The sequence below is a fragment of the Pyrgilauda ruficollis genome, unplaced genomic scaffold (assembly GCF_017590135.1).
Source record: "Pyrgilauda ruficollis isolate IOZ18807 unplaced genomic scaffold, ASM1759013v1 scaffold48, whole genome shotgun sequence".
In the NCBI taxonomy this organism is placed as follows: Eukaryota; Metazoa; Chordata; class Aves; order Passeriformes; family Passeridae; genus Pyrgilauda; species Pyrgilauda ruficollis.
In genome coordinates this window covers 8774913-8795724 of record NW_024526377.1, presented here as the reverse complement: position 1 = coordinate 8795724, position 20812 = coordinate 8774913, and the positions used below count along the sequence as shown (strand labels likewise).

General features: G+C 39.7%; 1 protein-coding gene across 2 annotated transcripts in view; it reads left to right on the top strand.

Annotated features, from left to right (window-relative positions):
• The window catches only part of PTK2 (protein tyrosine kinase 2), a 187765-nt gene that overhangs the window by 18765 nt on the left and 148188 nt on the right, over positions 1-20812 (top strand). The window lies entirely within an intron of this gene.

Genomic DNA, 20812 nt, shown 5'->3' with positions numbered 1-20812 from the left:
AGATCTGGGTTCTTGTGTATTTTGGATGTTATGCATTTAATTTTGTTTTAATACATTCGGGGCTTTTCTCTTGACATAAAATTTGTTTCAAAAGATTTCAGTTGGCACTTCAAGGTGTAAAGAACAACCATTCTCTTCTCAAGTGTAAAGATAATTAATGGATGTTGCTCCTTGCCAGGAAGACCTACATGCTTATAGCTCCTCCTGGCTTCTGGAAGTGGAATTTTGCTGGGCTTCCTGACTGATTTGTTATTCTGGACTTCTGGGTCATTGCAGAAAGATTTACTTTGCCTCTAAGGTTAGGATAAACTTCAGCTTCTTCCAGAGAGGCTGGGCTTGCACGTGTGTGTGTGTTCAGTACAGAACATCCTCTTCTCCCAGGCTGGGCCCTTCCAAGGGCTCTGTGCTCTGTCTGTGCTGACAGGCACCACCAGGCTTTTCAAAGCAGTGAGCTTGGATGTAAGGAATACAAACCACCCTTGATGCCTTTCTGAGCCCTGTCCTGGCCTTTGCTTGGCATAGCTGATACTCCTCGTCCTGTCCCAGAGCAATTGTTGTCTCTTACAGGGGACTAAGTGGGATTGGGGAAATAAATTTCAGTGTTTGGGGTATTGTCGTCCTGCATTGTCTCATCCCTCCATGGAGTTCAATAAAACTTCAACCTGTCTGGATTATCTTGGAACATGTTGTGAGATAGAATAAAGCAGAGCTTCAGTTTCCCGTCTGGAGGTGCCAATGGTCTTCTGTATCCCAAACAAAATATTTGTTTTGGTTGTTAGCCCTCTTGTAAATGTGAATAGGGAAACATCAAGCAGAAAACAGTCTGACTCTGTAAATAGTTCTGCTTTGTAATGCAGCTTGGATGGGCCTGGAGCAGCACATTCTGATGATGCCAGGGATAGCCATGCAGTGCTGCTGCTGCTCCCTTCCAGGCTGTTTAAATGGCAGAAATGATATTCTAGTTGTTATTTGAGGTAAAGTTTGTAGCTCTGCCTCTTTGAGAACACTTAGCTTGCTCAGTGGTAATGTATAATTTGCCTTTGGTCCTTCGTCTTGATTTAATGGGTTAAGGTCTGCTCTGGCTGTTGTTTAGTGTAGGAAATGCACAAAAATGTTTTATGCTGGCCTAGGAAAGTTTGTAAAAGCAGCAAGATATTCTGAACAAGACCATTCATATGCAAACTAATCAGTGATAATGTGCTCCTCACTGCTAGGTGGTAGATTTCTTAACTTTCCAGTATGTCCAGGTTTCAGATACTTAGTGAATCCCTGTCAACCTTGCATGTCCAAATATACCTTGGTGTTGTAAGAAGAAAACTTGAAGAGAATTTTCTGAAAACATAAGAAGACCAAGATTCAAACCAGATGGATTCAAATATTTTCAAGGCTTGAAAACTTCAATTTTTACCTTAAAAACTGAGTGAAGGTTTCCAGGCTTCCTGTTCTCTCTTTATAGTGTTTGCTACTGATGTAGCATCTTGAATTGTAGTGTGGGGCAGGTTGTAATGAGTGTCCTTACAAGAGAAGGAGCATTAGGGGATACAAATGTACTGACATGTCATAAAATATTTGGGGAAAAAAAAGGCCAGCTTGATAGACAGCAGGACCAGCAAGTGCCAGTCCAGGCGTTGCCAAGGTTGGTTTGTGTGTGCTGTGTCAAGGGAAGGATCTGGGTTATTTCCTGGCAGACATTCATGGAGAACTTCCTCTGAAGGGAAGTGGGCTCAAGTGCACTTCCTGACGCGTCTTTTAATTAGCAGTGCCTGGGAGGCAGGGAATTTCAAGCCTGGTGTTTTAGCCTAGCTCTTATCAGCACTGTACAAAGTGAAACCATTACTTGTCTCCCTCATTTTTGGCACACCCTGTTCACAAGTACTAACAAAGTACTGCTTTTTTTATTTATTTTCCCCTTTATCTCAGTAGTCTTGATAGAATCACAAAATATTCTGAGTTTGAAGAAACCCACAAGGATCCTTGAGTCCAACTCTAAAGTGAATGTCCCATATGGAGATCAAACACCCAACCTTGGTTTTATCAGCACCAAACCCTGACTAACTGAGCCAACAGTCCCTGTTCACTTTTGATTTACTAAACCTTCCCCGTTTTCTGTGTTATTACTGTCTTGCTTGTAATCTCATTTTGTTTACGCAAGGTTGGTTGTTCTTTCTTCCCTAATTTTAAAGCTGGTGGGAAATTGTGAGATGATGTTGGAAGCCTCTGATGTGACTCCTTTCCTTCTCACGTGTTTCTAAGACACATCAGTTATGTGTAAACAGCCTGTGTAAAACCTTTTAAATCAGCCTGACTCCCCTTTGTGCCTAGATGCCTGTAGATAATTTGGTTTGGTTATTCTCTGTTCCTTTGAGAGGTTGCATCAGTCTTCCTGATGCATCACAATTCCTTAGATGCCAATTTCTTTTGCAACTATTGAGTTTTTGAAATAAAGCAGTGTTTTCATGCACTTGAGTTTCATGAAATCCATTTTCAATAACAAGAATTAGCAAAAATAGTGGCTTATTTTTTATGCTTTTGTGTACTGCCCACACATACTGCTGTCTTGAGTATATACTAGGTGACTATGAGAAGTGATATGATTTATTTTATTTCTTTCTGACCAGTAGCTGTATATCAGTACTCTCTTTTCCAGGCAAGAAATAAAGCAGACAACTTGAATTTCCTGTCAAGAGTCCAGACAAATGCAACTTGGGCAGCATTCTTTTAGTAAGGAGGATGAAGACTACACAAAGAGGCAATAAGAGTCTGTAACTGCACCTGAAAATAAATGCATTAAAGGAGGTGAAATCTTCTGTACCAAGAGGGAGCCTTGATCACCTGGCAGGAGCTAATAGCTGTTCCAGGTGCCACTGAAATGCTGCCCTTTAACAACAAGTGGAAGGTTTATTGTTAGCAGTCCACTCCCAGCTGTGTTGTGGAAGGTGCAGTCTTTAAATTGTTAACCAGGTTTCCCATTAAAAAAAAAGGTCATTTCTTATTTTAGGGTTTAGATTGTGCAGAGCAAAAGGGCACACAAAAAGTCACAGTTGTCAACAGGACTCCAAGTTTGGCATTCCAGGTTATTTTTGTATGTATTGTAAGCAGGTGGCTGTGTTGTCATTTCCCTCTTTCAGAATCAGTCTACTCAGCTGAACTTTTAGGAGAGGATGGTAAAAGCTTGGCAGAATTGTAGGGAGTTTTAAGGTCCAAAGGAATTGGGACAGCTCTGTAATCATGGAGTTCTTCTGAAAGTCTTTTTTTTTTTTTTTTTTTTTTTTTTTTTTTTTTTTTTTTTTTTTTTGCTAGTAGTAATATTCCTGGTAGTTTAAACTATATTGTATCATAGTTATTTTTAGTTATTTTGAACAGAACAATTCAGGCTGTAATCCTGTGCCTTTAATGTGACTGATGCTGACTCTTATAAATTCCTCTCCATATAAATTTGCATTGGACTCTTGATATGGTGAATAATTTACCTTAGAAGCCTCTGCATAATTATTTTTGGTTTGGAAAAAATCCCAAGCAAGCAGGATGTTAATTTGCACCTCCTTTTAGTGTGGTGTTAGGGGCTCTGTATGAATCCTTCTTTGATACCTTTAAAAAACATTTCCTAGGCATAGCATGTATTTGAATCCAATTTGAGCTTTGTGCTTCTACTCTATGCTAAATCCTAAACAGGAGTGACTCTAAATGAAGGTGGTAAATGAACAGCAACTTCTATATCCTTTTGGAACTTTTGTTTTGGTGACTTTGTTTTTAATTCAAGGCCCACTTTCCCCAGGAGATCTTGTAGTCATGTAAGTATTCAGTGAAGAATAGAACATTTGGTGTTGGTGGTGAAATCTGGGCTTCAGTTCAGAGTGTTCCCCTTGATAAGGTCTGAAGAGAAGCCAAGCCAAAGCTACCTGGAAGATTCTCTTTGGGGGTGTGTGTGTATAAACATATGTGGTGTGAAACTTCCACCAGCTACTCTTCAGCTTTTTGAAGGGAAGGGTTAAGTAAGCACTCCACAATAAATCCAGAGTTAGAGTGACATAAAAATCATTGAGTCTTGATATTAATATAAGGAATTAGTGGTTTTGGTGTTACTTTTGATAATAAACACTTAGCTTTGAAGACATAACCTAATGCACCTCTCTCCCTATAAAGGAGAAAGAAGAACATAAGGGAAGCAGTAATTCACATTGCTTAATATTCTGATGGTCTCTATATTCATATATCCATATGTCCAGAGAATGCTGCTGCCATCCCTGCATTATCTGTGCACCAGGAGTGTGAGAAATAGAGGTCAGAAGATGCCAGTTTAGCTTTTCTGACTAAAACTCCCACTAAAGGATCAAAGAAAATTTGTGACTGTTACGTTCAGGGTAGCATTGCATTGAAAAAGTAGCTGAAATGTTAACACAGAGTTAATTTTTTTGTTGGCATCTAATGCTTTTCTGATGTAAGTTCTGCATTTCCTGATTTTTAGTGGGCAAGGTGTGGAAGCACCAAGTTGGGGAAGGAGTGTTGCACTCAACTGGATGGCTCTACAAAGTCACTTCATTCAAATTCCTCACCTGGTTTATATTTTTAAAGAAAGCATTTAATTCCTCAGTTTGCATCTGAACTGTGAAATATTTTTGTCAGAAAAAAACCCCAATTTATGTGTTATTTTGAGTTAGATGGAGTTTAAATTTGTTGCTTTAGTATGTACCTATTTTTCCCTCCTTTTTTTTGAAATGATTTTTCAAGATAAATGACTGAACCTGTGGTCATTTGAAAAGCAGTTTGTAGGAAGGACACAATGTTTGGCCTCAAGGCTAAAATCTTTCTAGTTAATTCTAGAAGATTACAGAAACTGAGCAACAGGCTTTGGAGTGGTAGAGTTACTATTTTTCTCGGGTCTGTTAAGTGGCAGCAATGTAGAATTTCTGCACATTGGCCCAGTTCAGTTAGTCCTGGTTTTCATGTTTGAAGGCATCCATGTTTTTCTGTGTAGCTGATCTGAGGGCTAACTGATGTCACACAGTCTGTTCAGGAAATCCTGGTAACTTTGCATTTTCTTATTTCAGTTCTCTCATATCATTAACATTGCCTAAAATGTGTTTTGAAGCAAGGACATGTTTTGATCTGCCCACTGGATCTCAGATTTCTGAAGAATGCAGAAATTTGACAGAGGGATGGAGTCAGGGATGTGAACAGCCCAAGGAGAAAAAAACCTCTCCAGTACTATGATATTCCTTTTGGTAGAAAGAGAAGTAGGCAGAAAAATACAGTCTTGGATGATGCAAATAATGATGCACAGGAACCATTTGTAACTTAAATGGGCTGGTTGTTCACAAATTTTTGTTAAATTCAGGAGACATTAATAGAAATTACTTTGACATATTCATCTCTGATTGCTGAGGCTGTTGGTGTAATGCATGTTAGAATTTATTTCATTTTGTGGTTGATAATATATACTTTGCACATAGCTTCTGATACATTTTTAATTCCTACACAGACTGCAAATTAAATATTGATTTGTGCATTGCTGGCTTTTGAGCTTCAAAACACTTATGAGTTGTTGTTAATTGATCTCCAACTCCAAACTAACACATGGAGGTTCTGAGACCAAGGCATCTGAATTATAAATTACTGTATGTTCTACACACATGGTTCTGTATTTAACCAGTTTCACAAAATTAATATTAACTAGGTTTTTTGTGCAATTTGCTCTTTGAAATGCCTGTAAGTGTGAAAGGAAAATAAGGATAGAACAAAGTAAGAAACTGGCTACCGCAGGCAAGTTTTCTAATGCAAAGGTAGTTTTAATTGCATGTAAAATCTTTGAAAATTCTGTACTCTTATCACTGATGTTGTCCCTCTCATGACATTCAGTTTCCCAAAGACCCCAAAAGACCTAGATTTTTCTGGAGCTTTCACTCACAAATATCAGTATTTAGGCATTAATCAGGGCTGCAAATCCAGCCCAGGAGTGTTCCCCAAATAGGTTTCTGCTCCCTTAGTCTCACAACTTAATGCAGACGAATTAAATGAATTTCATCATCTGTCATGTTTCTCTTGAATGAGAGGATTTTGTCTCTAAAAATAAATTTTTGTGGTTGCTGTCTGAGACCATACGAGTTGTTTTTAATATTTTATGCTACTTAAAAATGTTTGGATTTGTGTTCATTTGGTTCTTAATAATGTTAGAGTTGGCCTGAGGACAATAGATGCAGCTCCATCCACCAGCAGTTTATAAGGAGACAAATGTGTCCATTCATGATCTGTATGAAAGGCAGCATCATTGAAACTGTTGTGTGGAAAAAAGTCTGTATTTCCTTATCCTGCTGCAAAACCCAACATATTTGCATTTTGAATAACTGTAGTTTTAGGGTTTGGAATAGAGGCCAAGGAGACGATGGGGAGTCAAATCCTCTGGAACTTTAAGTCCTGGAAGAAGAAAGTCAGTCCTTTTTTTCTCAGTATATCTTGGTATTTATGTACTTTGAGGAAGATACGGAGCGGTTGGAATTTTATTATATTAGTATTAAATTCTACCAAAGCCAGACTTTTCACAAATAGACATTCTGGATGTGGGACACTTCAGGAAGGTGAAACTGAGCAGTTTTGCATTCAAGTACTTTGGCAAGAGCTTTTGAATTGAGTCATGGCAAAGTCACTGCCCAACCTCAAAGCTGCACTTCTTGACTTTTGGAACAGTGTCTAATTAATTTGTAGGCTTTAAATTTTAGAGCTAGCTGTAGGTAATTACCAACCTGTTGATATTGTCTAATGTCTACAGACAGATGTGGCAATGCCTTCATTAGAAAAGTCTGTGTGGGAAATAGCCAAAATCCTTTTTGGTTTTGCTTTTTGTGAGGTGAACTGAATGGTAGTTAGCTGGTACATTGTAGTCATACATCACTGGGTTAAGCCTTTTAGTGTGTGTGCTCTGTCCCAGGTAGTTTGGACCAGATGATGACCTTGTTCCTAGCACAGAAACTCCCTTGGACAGGAGAGAACTGCTGCCAGTCATCACCCCTGACATCTCTCTGTGGTTGTGTTATTAATGACAATATTGTCTGCTGTTACCTCAGTTTCCTAAATAATCAGGCTTGTGCTGCTTGCCATCTCTCTGTTATCCTCTCCCCCATATATTTTTTGGCCACGAACTGGTTCCTACCAAACTTCAAGAGGCAGAAGCTTCAAACCACAGCTGAACAGAGCTGCTGATTTCAGGCTGCCAACAGCAGCATTCACACCTGGGATCATGGAATCATTTAGGTTGGAAAAGACCTCTGAGATCATCACTTGCAGAGGTCTTTTCCAGCCTAGATGATTCTGTGATTTCCCCTTAGATGTCCCCCAAACCTGGGACATTTGGAACATTGAACCATCCAGAGCATTGTGAAGGAGGAGGTTGGGGGGGGGTCAGGTGAATTTCAGAGCTGTGCTGGCTTTGGATAAAGGGGCCACAGTGACGCTGGTGGTGCCTTCTCCTTGCTCAGGGGTGTTCTGAATATGGTGTTGAATATAAGGGTGTGTGGTAAATAATGCTTTCTTAATCTACTCAGAAAAGTTTCTCAAATTTAAGTTTGGTGTTTCTTAATATTTTAAGAAGGTAAAATTGTGTTGGTGATGAGGCACTGGCAGAGGTTGCTCAGAGAAGCTGTGGCTGCCCCATCCCTGGAAGTTTTCAGGGCCAGGTTGGATGGGGCTAGGAGCAACCTGGTCTAGGGGAAGGTGTCCCTGCCTGTGGTGGACAGGTTGGAATTTAGGTGACCTTTAAAGGTCCCTTCCAGCCTTGCTGGGTTACTGGGGAATGCTTTAGGCATCTGACAGATCTAATCCAGCCAGATCTGCTCCAGGGGCCTGAGGAGTTCAGAGGTCAGAGTTGCCCAGTTTACCCCAAATTCTTCTGGAGGATTTCTGTGGTTTTTCTCTTGGCTATGGAGACACACTTCATAGGTTTCCTTAGGGCCTCATGACTTTTGTTACTCTGATTCAGGAATTGGGAAAAAGGGAGATAAATGGATTTAGTTACGTTGCATTGATGTGGCAGCAGAGTTAACATCCCTGTCACTTTGGTGAAAATAATTCTTTTTGGTCCTTTGAGCTTCCTGTGGTTTGCTCTGAGCTTTCAGTGTCCTGTTACTAAGAACTTGTGCATTTCTTCTTCTGTGGGGCTGCAGCAGACAAATAGAAGTAGAAGTTATTCCAGCTTCAATTCTGTGACAAGTTGTTTGCATATGCAGCCTGAAATTCCTTTGTACTGTCACAAATGCGTATTTTGCAAGGTGAGGAAATAAATATTAACTGTACCAGAGCTGACACTGGAATAAGGACACATTGCAGTTCTCTAATTTGATCTCTTTCTTCATATCAGTGAAAAAGATGTGTTCAGAAGTTCCTGAAATACAGGCATCCTTGTGCAGTACCTGCCTGATTTTGTGCCAGAATTATTTTAATGTATTCAAGCAAATTTAGGTTCATGTCCATTCTGAACCTGATTAGATCCTGAAAGGATTGAAAATGAGTCTCTTTAATAATTACTGGAAATTTGGATAAGGTTTTTAATTTGGACCATTTTTTTGTTTCTCATTTGTGCCTCAAGCTTGAACTCACAGGGTGAGTCTTATGACATGTTCAGGAGCAATTTGGAGAGGGAAGACTGGGGAACTGGAGACCTTGATGAACTGAATGTTTTTTTTCAATATTTTAATTTAAAATTTTTAATAATCACTGCATATGTATTCTGTGTTATGTGAGGCAGAAGATACAGTTACTATATATGCTAAATAACTTAGTGTGCTGGGGTACCTGACACTTCATACATGATAAATTGAAAACTAGATTATAGAGTAATTAAAAAAAGTGTTCACCTTCTTCCTGTTACTGAGGTTAGAAGTGCATGAAACAACTGTCAGGTCTGCTCTGGATCATCATTGTGACCAAGTTCAGTTCTTTGTTCTCACTGTGGTGGGATTCAGTGGCATTTGACTCTGTCCAAGTTGGATCAGAAGCAGAGAAAGCTGGATAGGTTTCTTTTTGCTCATCTTCCCTGTTTTCATGCCTAATAAATGATCAGAAATGGAAAAGCCTTTTAGAGAATAAGTCTCAGAATCCGTGTTTGAAATAACAAAAGAGGTGAGCTGATGTATTTTCATTTTTGTGAAATGGTGGGGCAAGGAATAAACTGCAGTATCAGTGAAGAATTTCAAAAGCTTAACAATGTTTTTCTTGGTTTAGGCTTTATTACTCTTGCTCTCCTTTCTTTTGGATTATATTGTGGTACAAAAGATTTACGTTTTCCTGCCTCCCAGCACTCATTGCTGAGGCAAAAGCCACATTTATGCTGTACACTTCTTTGTAGTCTTGAATTCTTATCTTTGTGCACAAAATATTTGTTCACTGAGTCCAGCCTACACAGGACTGTACCAAATACCCTTATATAATTATGATATTTGTGGCACTTTTCTGTTTATTCTTAAAGGACTGCATCATGATTTCTTTTATGCTCCAGCTAGCTTGTTTTGCTGATAAGGAATTGTTACACATCAGCAGGGTAGGTATTCACCATTAGTATTACGTTTTATATATCAACAAAACAAGTTGAAGTAAGATGTAATTGTACAAGTGTATACAGTATGTAATCCCTTGACATAAATGGAAAAAGCTGTTACTAAAATATTCAAGTGAAGCAACATTGTTTCTTAACATCAGCAGGAATAATACATTTCAGACTGTTTTAACAGTAGATGCATTTTGTATTTGATTATTCTTTTCTAAGAAGCTATGTCTAGGTACGAAATCATAGCTTTAAAATCCATTTCAAATAAACTTGTAATACTCTACTTAAATACTTACAAGGCAAGTCAGAGTTTCTAAGGGACTTAGTGGTTCTTAGCTAAGAAAGTAATGAGTGTGCTTTGTGAGCAGCACGCCAGCAGGATTCCTCTCCCCGCCACTGCCCGTAAAATTGGCTTGTTAGTTATTTATGAGGAAAATTGCTTTGACAGCCCTAAAGGCAGAAGTGTTCCATTCACAGTACAAGTTGTGCCATGGTGCTCTAGCCCTGGCCATGGGATGAGAGCAGCTGTTTCTTGGAGAATCAGCTCCAACCTGGGACCATTTTGGTATCTGCAGCTCTGGGACTGAACTGTGGATGTGTCTCCTGTAACTTGAGTTACCTTGAAGCTTCAGACTGTCTGTAGAGACCTCCAAACATATTTATGTGGCAGCTTTCTGTCACTGTCTTTTCATCTCCTGTGGATATCTAACTAGATGAAATTGAATTTTGGGTAGTGATGTATGCTGCTTGTTATTTCATCCTGGACCTGGAACATGTTCTGTTCTAACCTGTGCCTTTATCCAGCCTGGGTTTGGCCAGAAGCCTACACAGAAGTAGTTGTCTTTGCTGTGCTTGTTCCTTCTGCCCTACTGTCTGTGGAGTTTGTCAGCATTGTACAAATCAGTATTTTAGGAGATTTGACTTCAAAAATCACAGTCATGCCTTGTGTAGGAAGCGTGACTTGGGTTAGCTGCTGGGGGGTAATTGCAGCATTAACTAAAACCCACAGCTTTAAACGTAGAGTTTACAGCATATCTAATATTTATCTGCCACCCAATATGTAATGAATCTTAAATCTTTCTGCAAGTATTTCTGGTGGTCTTAATCTGTTTCATGCCAGAGGCAGGGAGAAATAATGCTTTCAATTTTGTCAAATTAAGTTTTTACTGTGCATTAAATTGATTAAATAGAGCAGCAGATTAAGGCGAAAAATGCTATCTTAAATTGCAATTCAGGGCTGATAGAATCTTAATGATGCCAAGCTGAAATTTTTCAGTGGGTTTGTGGAAATGAGAATCCATTAATCATACACGCTTGACTTCGCGTGGTGCCGAATTGGAAACAAACTCTTTGCCTTGTTGCCTTTGCCCAGATGAGTAATGGCCGAGCTGGGAAGGTGCAGCCAACGGGAGATGGGAGCTGCACGTGTGCTGTGTTCTGTCAAACCAACTGGGTCCCTGTTTGATCAGGTTCTTGAAGAGAACGTGTTTGGGGTTTCCTGTTACACCAGCGCCGCTGACTTTGAGCCGCTCTCCGACGGCGACACGACAGAACCAATTAGGAGAAGAAAGCCTTTCTCATGTTGTGTGCTGCAGTTCTTCTGTCTGCACTCTTGTTCCCCCACTACCCCCTCTTCGCCTTCATAATTTAGTGTTGTCAGTCATCTCTTTGGGTTTCTTTGTCCTGATGTATGTGTGTATTTTTCTATTCCCGTTTTTTTTTTGTTGTTTTTTTGTTTTTTTGTTTTTTTAATCTCTACCATGGTTGCTCCCTGCATGACTTTTCATCTTTTTTTTGCTTATGTCATTCTCTGTCTATTTTCCATCTGGAAAACTTTATAAAAGGGGACAGAAAAAGCTAAGGAGAAGCTAGGGAAAAGTTTTTCTCTATTCCTGCTGGTGCATCAATGTTGTGGTCTGAGGAGGGGACCAGCCTAACACAACTACTGCTAACATGCAGCATATCAAGAAAAGAGAGTTTTGCCAGTTTAGATGAATACATAATACATTGCTCTGTAATGTCTTTTCTACTCTTTCCTGATTTGTTGTCTTCTGTTGCCCCTTAACTCCTGTTTACTCTCTGAGGTACGCTCTCTGTCTTTTTGACTTATGAAGAACTGTGTATTCTTGTGAAATGACAGAAAAAACATTTGGTTTTATCTCCTTGCTAATTCTCATTGCCTTGTGTCTGCTCTGGTGTTTGACAAATTAATTTACTTGACCTAGATGCTTCTTGAGTCAATGTTCCTTTTTTATCCAAAGGTTTTGGAAATCTTTTTTTTTTACTTTTTAATGAAACCTGCTCTAGCAGAATGACACTTGGCAGCATGTTGTGTCTGCAAACACTATGGTAGTTGGAAGTGGTGTAATCTGGTAAGATTTGTGGAAGCACCCAGATGACATTAAAGAAGTTGTTCCCATGCATACAGTGGTGAATTTACTGGACTTTTTCTATCACAGTGAATGTCCTTAGTTCTCTTATTTCTTATATGGTTAAGATCCAAAATTGTCATGTCTTCACTGCAGAACTGATTTCAGCCTCTGTAGCCCTGGCTGTAAATGCCCATTTGTTGTGAAGGGATGTTGTGCTTCACTTTGAGAACAAGCTCCAGCTGAAGCAAATTCTTTCTCCATCCAGGGTGTCACAGTTGGGCTAAGAAAACCCCGGTATTCTCATTATAAATAAATTTCATCTTATTTCTTGAGGCAGGTTTGTGTACAGAGCAAAACTTGTGTAGCTGCTGTCAAACTCGCTGTGAACGCTTTGGAGTAATCCCATTGTGAGCAATAAACCATGTTATTTCTTAGGCACTATGTCTGTCTTTTCATGGATGGAAGTGTTAAGACCCTCCCCAGCCTTTTATTTTGTGGGGTTTTTTTGTTGTTGTTTTGGGGTGGGGTTTTTTTGTGTTTTGTTTTAGGTAATAACAATGTGTGTGCAAAGGTGATAATCTTCTGTTATACTTCCGACAAACCACTTCATGTGTGTTCTTTACTTGGAAAACTCTTAAATATTTTCTCCCCACTGTGCTAGCATCAGTTATTTTCAACCTTCTTTCACCCATCTGTACCTTCAAATTAAAAAAAATGTAAAACTTTAATTCCAGCTCCTGAAAAACTGCTGTAACAATGGAATCCATGTGTGGGCCAGAACCATGGAAACAGCCTAATTTTACAGTGGTGAAACATGAAAGGAAGTGACTCGCCCAACTTTCTAAGAATTTGTGTTTTAACAAAAAAACCACCCAAAACTTGCAAAATATTGTTCTAATAGTCTGAAAAAGAAGTTCTGGGTGTTTTTTTTTTTTGGTACATCATTAATCTGTTACTCTAAATTCTTCTAACTAGTTACCATTTTAAAACCAAAACAAAACTCCCACTTGACCCCCTCTAGAAAAACACTCAAGAAAACAGTTTTCTCTTACATTGTGGTCTGGGATGTGCAGCTCTGTTTTGAGCTTTTGAATATTTTGCCTGAATTCCTCTTCATTCTTTCCCCTTCTGGTTGTGTCCTTGGCACAGCTCATTTCTGTACCTGGAAACACATTTATTTTACATTCTGGAACACCTTCCTGCTCTGTGCTAAGTTCCTGTCATACCAAAGCACAAACCAGCCTTCACTGGCATGTAGAGCTAATTTGTATTTCAGTGCAGAAACTACACAATCCTGTCACCTTTTGAAGACGTGGGTGACTTGTGGTGGCACATTGTGTGTCACAAGTCCTTCACGGAAAATGACAAGGGAGCTTCAATCATAGCAAGCAATGTCAAGACAATGTTTCTTGAAAGAAAAACATCCACTAAAGCTATCACTTGGAAGAACGAGTGCTCTGTAGTACAAATAGGGGGTAGCTGCACACGTATAGAATACATGTCTACAGCTTTCCCTAAGCCTGCCTGAGGGCCTGACTTGGTATGTTCATAAAATGTCACAATATTTCCGTCAGGATTATGTGATCACAGATCATAGTGCTGGAGATATTCCTGATAGATCTGAACTACTGCCAGCACACACATGTCCCTCCTTAAACATCTTAAATGCTTTTAAAGTTTCCTGGGCTTGTTTAAATACACTTCTTTTGTGATAAACCGTAAAATGACAAGAATATTCCTGTAATGTGGCTGACATTCTTAGAATAGTAGTTTTGACTGAATAGGTGTTCTTACAGGTGATATTTAAGCTCGTGACTTCACAGCCATGACAGGGAGTTTAAGACCATGAGAATCACAAAATCATTTTAGTGTGAAAAGACCTCTAAAATTGGTAGTTCCAGCTGTTAACCCAGCAGTGCCAAGGCCAGCACTCAACCATGTCCCCAGCAGCCTCTTCCAGTGTCTGACTGCCATTTCTGTGAAAGAGTTTTTCCTAACCAGGCTAAACCTCCCCTGACACAACTTGAGGCCATTTCCCCTTGTCCTATTGTTTGTTACTGGGAAAGAGACTGACCCCCACCTGCCTCCCACCTTCTGTCAGGGAGTTGTAGAGAGAGAGAAGATTCCTCCTGAGCCTCCTTTTCTCCAGGCTGAGCCCCACAGTTCCCTCATCTGCTTCTCATCAGACTTGTGCTCCAGCCCCTTCCCCAGCTCTGTTCCATTCTCTGGACATGCTCCAGCCCCTCAATGTCTGTCTTGTGATGAGAGGCCCAAATCTGAGTACAGGATTTGAGGTGTGGCCTCCCCAGTGCCCAGCACAGGGGGGACAGTCACTGGCCGCAGTGCTGCTGATACAGGAGATGCTGCTAAATGAGACCAAAGACTGCCGAGCCCAGCCCTGGCCCACCATGGCAGCAGGAAATGTCATTTACATGGAGTTTGTATGCCTGGCCCAGTGGCTGGTGGCACCTCTCTGCACCCTTTTCTCTTGCAGGAATTGCAGGGAAGTCAGTGCTAGCTGTAGAGAAGGCACTCTTACTGGTTTGAACCTAATCTCCAGTAATTTCCTCAAATGCTCCCTAATGCTCAGACTGGCAGGATTTGTTGAATTGTGGTGCTGCATTGATTTGCTTTTTGTTTTTCTATTTTTTTTCCTCTCTTCTTCCCCCATCCCCTCCACTTGTTCTGTGATCATGTTCACCCTGAGCCTCATGTCCTCCCTGCTGAGGGGGGCCCAGATTTGGTAATCTGGCCTTTCTTGGCAGCTGCTCCATCCCTCAATGACTTCAGCTGCCCAGCTCTAGACATCTCTGCCTCCTTTTGGTGCAGAGACCTGAACTGGACACAACACGTTGATGCTTTTTTGTTTTGCATAGTAATACGTTTAAATGCCATGTTTTCAGTACCCTTCCTAATGAGACACAATGTTTTATTGCCTTTGGCCAGCTACTCCAGTTTGAGCTGATGATTTCAGAGAAAACAGTGACTCAGCCTTCCTCCCGCAGTTGGAACTGGAGAAAGTGCAAGTGTTACTTGGTTAAGGAGGTATTGCTCAGAATTTTTTCCCCAGATGCATTACATCACAGCCCTGTGTTGAAGTGCAGCTGCTGTCTTAGCAACTTGCTTAATTTTTTGAGATCCTTGTTGGTTTTTTGCCTCCATTGATACGACTTTTGCTGATCCCTAAGATCTTGGACTGCAGACTTGCAGAGTTCACTTACCCATTTTGTGATGCTGAATAAAACCAATTATTGGGGAACTGCTCCATCCTCTTCTCTATCCAAATGTCTCTTCCCCATAGGCAAAAGGTGCATATAGTACTTGTGTAGATAACTGAGACTAAATTCTTTATCTGAGTTGCTTAGATACTGCATGTTCTGTAACTCAGTATGTAATGAGATTGATCCCACCTGCCCTGAGTAATGACTGAGTGATTTCTGTTGCTCTTCTTAATCTCCTTAAATGTAACTTCCACCAGAACCTTTTCATTTAATAGCCCACTGTTCAGTGTGCCTGGCTGAAAATTTGGCTCCTGGTGGCTGCATAGATAACTTGGTGGTCATGCTCAGTGATGTGGTGTAAATGAATTTGAAGTGTCAAGGTGCATATAGAGTTCAGCTGAGATGGAGGAAAACACAGGTGGATTATTCTGATGGTCTTAATCAAAGTTTGTATTTCTTCAATTTCAAAAACTGGTATTTAAGAAGCATAAGCAGAGTGATTTTGGAGGAGTATCAGTAGGAGAGGGGAAATAGAGATTTGAAACTGTTTAATGATTTTTTTTGGTGTAGATGCTGTAAGCTAAGGAGACTCAATACTGATTTTGTTTTCCAATAGGAAGAGAAAAGCAGGTACATACAGAAGAGTGGGGTAGTGAGAGGAATGTGACAGTAAACTGACAACAAATTGAGAAATTATGGAAGCAGATAGGAACTGAAGGTGTTGCCAGGGTATGGGATGAATCAGCTGATGCTTGTACTGGTGTAATGCCACAAAGCTTTTGCATATTTAAAGACACTTGAGGTGTGTCAAATGTGGTGATCATCACACCATAGATGTCCTTGTACCTGTTTTATCAACCAAACACTTAATTTGAAAAAACCCTTAATGTTCTGTGCAGTATTTCAGTTGGTTCTCTCATTTTTCCTTGCTAAATTTTGTGTGGCTTTTGTGTTTCAGAGGCAGCAGCTTGCCTTAGAACTAGTGAGTGGTTAGAGAGAACTTCTCAAAAGCACAGCACAGGCTGTGCACGTTGCAGGGTGTCACAGCGGTTCATTGTCGGCTGCTTGCTCGTTAACCTTTTCAGCAGACAGAAATGAGAGCATTAAATCATTACTGCTGGTACTCACAGCTGAAGCTAAGATTTAAACCAAGATAATAAGGGACTCCAGTGCAACGTGGATCTCCTGTGAAGTAGGGCTGTAAAAACAAGACGTGTGCTTTTGTATGCTGAATTTCTTCTGATCTGGCTAAAGCACAAAAGAACTGCTGCCAGGTTTAGTGGGTGGAGGTGTCTGTCCTATAACTGTGCCCCCTCCATCTCTCCCCAGGGTAACAGATGAAGATTTGCAGCTAAGCTGGATATTCAGCTGCTGCTGTGCCTAAGGCAAATGCAATAAATATGTCAATAGGGGCAAAAACCTCTAATCTGAGTGAGCAAATGGTGGTTTTGGTGCTGTTATGATTGACATTTGAATACTGTGTCAGGTATTGGTGTTTGCAAATCGGGGCTACTACTGAAAGCCAAAACAGTTGGAGCATTTAAAGACTTGTAAGAATAATAAAATGTTTAGGGGAAATGGTCCTTTACAGTGAGGCACTTCTGTCTCTCATTCTACATAGCTAGTAAATGAAAATATTTTATTGAGTTGCATTGAAAATTGCCCTAAAAATTGCCTTAATGTGAAATGATGTAATAAAAGGTTTTTAGCATTCAGTCCTGCAGATTGCTAAATTAGAAGTAGGTTAGATGTAGGTTACAAATGAGATGCACTTTTAATGATGAAGGAGAAAAAAAAATACATATATGGAACAATGCAACTGGTGGTTTATCCAGTCCTTAATTGTACTGTAAAACTTTTCAATAGCTTTTCCTTAATAGATGTGCTGTCAGGATGAATTCATTGTGTCTCCAAGGTCTTGGTTCAGTAGATCAGATGGTCATGGATAAATCCTTGAGTTTCTCAACAAGTGTAATTTTACAAAGCACTTTTTTTGAACAATGACTTGTGTTTTGTGTTTACTTATTTGCTCTTAAAAAAAAAAGAAAAATATTTTCACACAGATGATGGGATCTCAATTTCATTAAAGACCAGAGGAACATCCTTTTTAGCCTGCCAGGGAACGTAGGAAAAGAGACTTCCAGGTGGTTGGATCCATCCTGTAAGACAACATCCTTCAGGACCAGCCACACAAAGGCTAAAAGCTGAATATGCATCTGTGTTCCTAAATAATTTTGGTGGCTAAATAGGAAAATTGCATTTTATGTTGAGTTTGATATTCTTCATCTAGTTGCAAGGATTGTTGTCCAGTGACATGTGCTGCTTGGCTGCTTGGAGACTGTGGTCTGTGGTTCCTTGTGAGCTGCGAGCCTTCACTTTTCCCTGGAAAGAGAGATTGGTTTGTGAATTGAATATCTGAATTAATTTCAAGGGAATGCTGTTAGGCTGGAGTCAGCCAGCTCCTGCTGCAGGAGAACAGGATTAAATTTCTTGTGGTCTGCTGCTTACCACAGCTCTGGAAAGAGATCAGTGCTGCAGATGGGGCAGAGTCTGAGCCTCTGGAGTTGTCCACTGAGCCATATTCTCATTTTTCCTTGAGGCAGGAATGGGAAGCTCACAAAACATTCTTGTTTTTGATGATTAGATGTTACTCTTGGAAAGAAGATTTAAAGTTGCAGCTCCATTTTTAAGAAAACATTCATTGAAACTCCGCAATATAAAATGCAGTTTTATAAAAGAAAATACTGTGGTAGAGAGATCTGGTCCTCAGGGCATCCATAAATCAGAAAAAACTATTGGTGCTGGGATCCACAAAGCCTATTTGGGGACTGTAGTGTCCCAAACCATCTCAGTGCATGTAGAAGCAATAATAGTATTCCTACTTTAAATTGCTGTCCTTTCTGTTCTTTGATGAATTCATGTGCATAACTGGTTTACTTGGCAAATTTTCTTTGAGGATCTTTCGTATTTTGTAGCACCTTTAATGTAATTTGAGCTTGTTCCTGGTCCGTTAAAATCATCTGTGTCCAACGTTACAGAAGCCTTGCTTGGAAAGGAGCTGTTGAGGCCATCTGCTCAATCCTCCCAATATCTACATGGGATAAAATCAGTTTTCTTTGAGAACTGATTAGCCTTTACAAAGTATGTAAAAGTTTGGGTATGATAAAGAATACAATGTGAAAGTAATTTTTCTTTCTGCCTGTTCAAACTGGCAGTTTGCTCCCTGCCAAGTAGCACAGGGAGATACCTAAGAATATAAATGCAAAACATGAGTGATCCCTTGAAAGGATCAGTAGGAGCAGCAGCACTTGAAATATGATTCATTTTAGATTTCACTTTGAAGAACTACTTTGGAGCAGATAAAAAAGTAAGATTAGTTCCTGTTGTACAGCTGCTATAAATGTGGTTTATGTGACAGCACTCCAAGCACTCAGAAACTGAGTTTTAGGAACAAAGTCAGTCCAGGCTTCCCTGATGTGAGGGAATCCTTCCCAACAGGACAGCTCTCCAAAATGGTCTCAAGCCTCTCATTTTAGTCCCAAACCATTAAAACGCTAACTTTGGGGTTTTTCCTCTTCAGATCTCATCACTGGTTGTATTTCTCCTCTCTAGAGAATGAAATGCTGTAATGTGCTTCAGAAAGGAGGAAGTTTTACACAGCAGGGGAGGCAAATTTGTAAATGCAACCTGAAATGAGTGGCTGCCTGAGTGTGTACTCTCAGTTTACCTCTCTGTGAAGGAAGTTAGTAAAGTGTGGGCAGAATCCACTCATCTTTTTTCAGTGTTAGATGTTAAATGAAAAACCATATTTATGAATAAAGCTAAGAGGTTTCAATCCAGAAAATACAGAGTGAGCTGCAGAGATGGTGCAAACTCAATGATGAGAAAATTCCTAAAGTGACTCCACACTTATAGGAACAACTTGAAGGTAATGAGCATTTCACTTATTGTTGTGCTATCTGGATGCACAAAGGAGTAGAATTGTTACTGTTATCTTTGGAATTGTGAAATACTTATTTCATTTATGAACTGACATTTCTGTAGTGGCTTGTGTTTGCTAAAATTAAAATACATCAGCTTGTGCTTAATGGAAATAATAGAGTAATACCATACAAGTAACCTGCTAAGTGCACATATGCACTTTTGAGTATACTGATACAACCTTCACGCTTCAATTTCTTCTGTCCAGCTTGTTTTTAGATCTAATGTATGTCAGTTAATGGTAGAAAACAGTCTCTTGCACTACATTGTAATAGAAGAAGGTGCAGTTGCAGGAAGCTGTTCAGTAAACTTGTCCCAGGGGAGCAGCATCTCTTCAGTTAATGCACTTGTGGGAGTAATTTGCAGTGGAACATGGAAGTAAGAAATCTTCACAGTGTTTGATTTAAATATAGCAGCAGTGCTGATGGTGTCAGTGCCCAATTTGGAAGGTGCTGGTGCAGTAACAGGATCTGTGTGAGCGCTGGCAGGGAGAGGTGACAGCGGAAACAGCGGCTCAGGTGTTCGGGACAAACGCCTGGATATGATCAGGTCTTCTTGAAGTTCAAAATCTCTGTGTGTGTCTTAGCTGCAGAACTTTTCCCTGTTCAAGTTCTGAGATGTAAGTGGTTGTTTTCTGCCTGTGTGTATATAATAACAGTAATAACATATTTTTCTGGGGGTTATGTTTGTAATTTCTTTCCTGACATCTGTTGTGTAGGCACATTTATCCAAAGAGTCTGCTTCAAAAGTAATAAATGCTGTGATAAAACATCCCCAATACATAAAAATGAAAAGATTTTAATGCACTTTAAAGTGTTTGTCATAACTTAAATATTTCAATAGTTGTTAATTAAAAATTGAATTTAAACATACGTTTCTGTCACTGTAGAAAAATTAAAATAAAAAATGATATTTTTTAACCCACAGTTTTAAATGCTTTACTCATGTGGCTGCAGTTGTACTGTATAGCCTAGTGGCAAGCAGGAATTTTTTTGTGACTTCATAAAAAAAGGGCATGGAAACAATTAAACATACACAAACAAAAAAATGATGCAACATTTATCTTCATGTAACTTTCCCAATTAATTGTCACTGCAAATCTCTTTCTGATGGATGAAAGCTCCATTCCATATATGTGGTTTGGATTCTGTGCAGGAGCTCTTGGGTTTTTTTCCTTCCTGCAGTTCCTGTGTCTTCTTGGCTGCATCACCTGTCTCAAGGCATATCTTACATGTAAGACGGTTTTGTTCCTAAGCAGACAGCATGATGCAATTTAAAAGATTGCATCTTTTAAATGCAATTTTTAAATACTGTGTTCTACCAGACTAGGACATTCAGTATTTTCTCTGAGTTTTTTGTGGTGTCCTGTTTGCCTTTGATTTCCCGCTTTAAGTGCATTTCAGCTTTCTGTGTTGCTGTTTCATCATCTCCTCAGAGTAGTACAATTAATTTTTGAAATTTTTCCTCGGCTGCCTTTAAATTTTGGGTATAATTCTCTTTGTTATTCAAGTTTCATCATGTTTTCTGGCCACAGACATGAATTGTAACAACCTGTTGTTGAGAGCAGGGCTAATAAATTTATTAAGCTTCATTATTTCTTCTAATAGGTAGCAAAGCAGTGACCATCTGCCCCTATAATCTCTGCATCTGTTTTGGCTGCTGGACCTGTGGTTAAAGTTCACTTTCCATGTGGATTTTGTACCCAG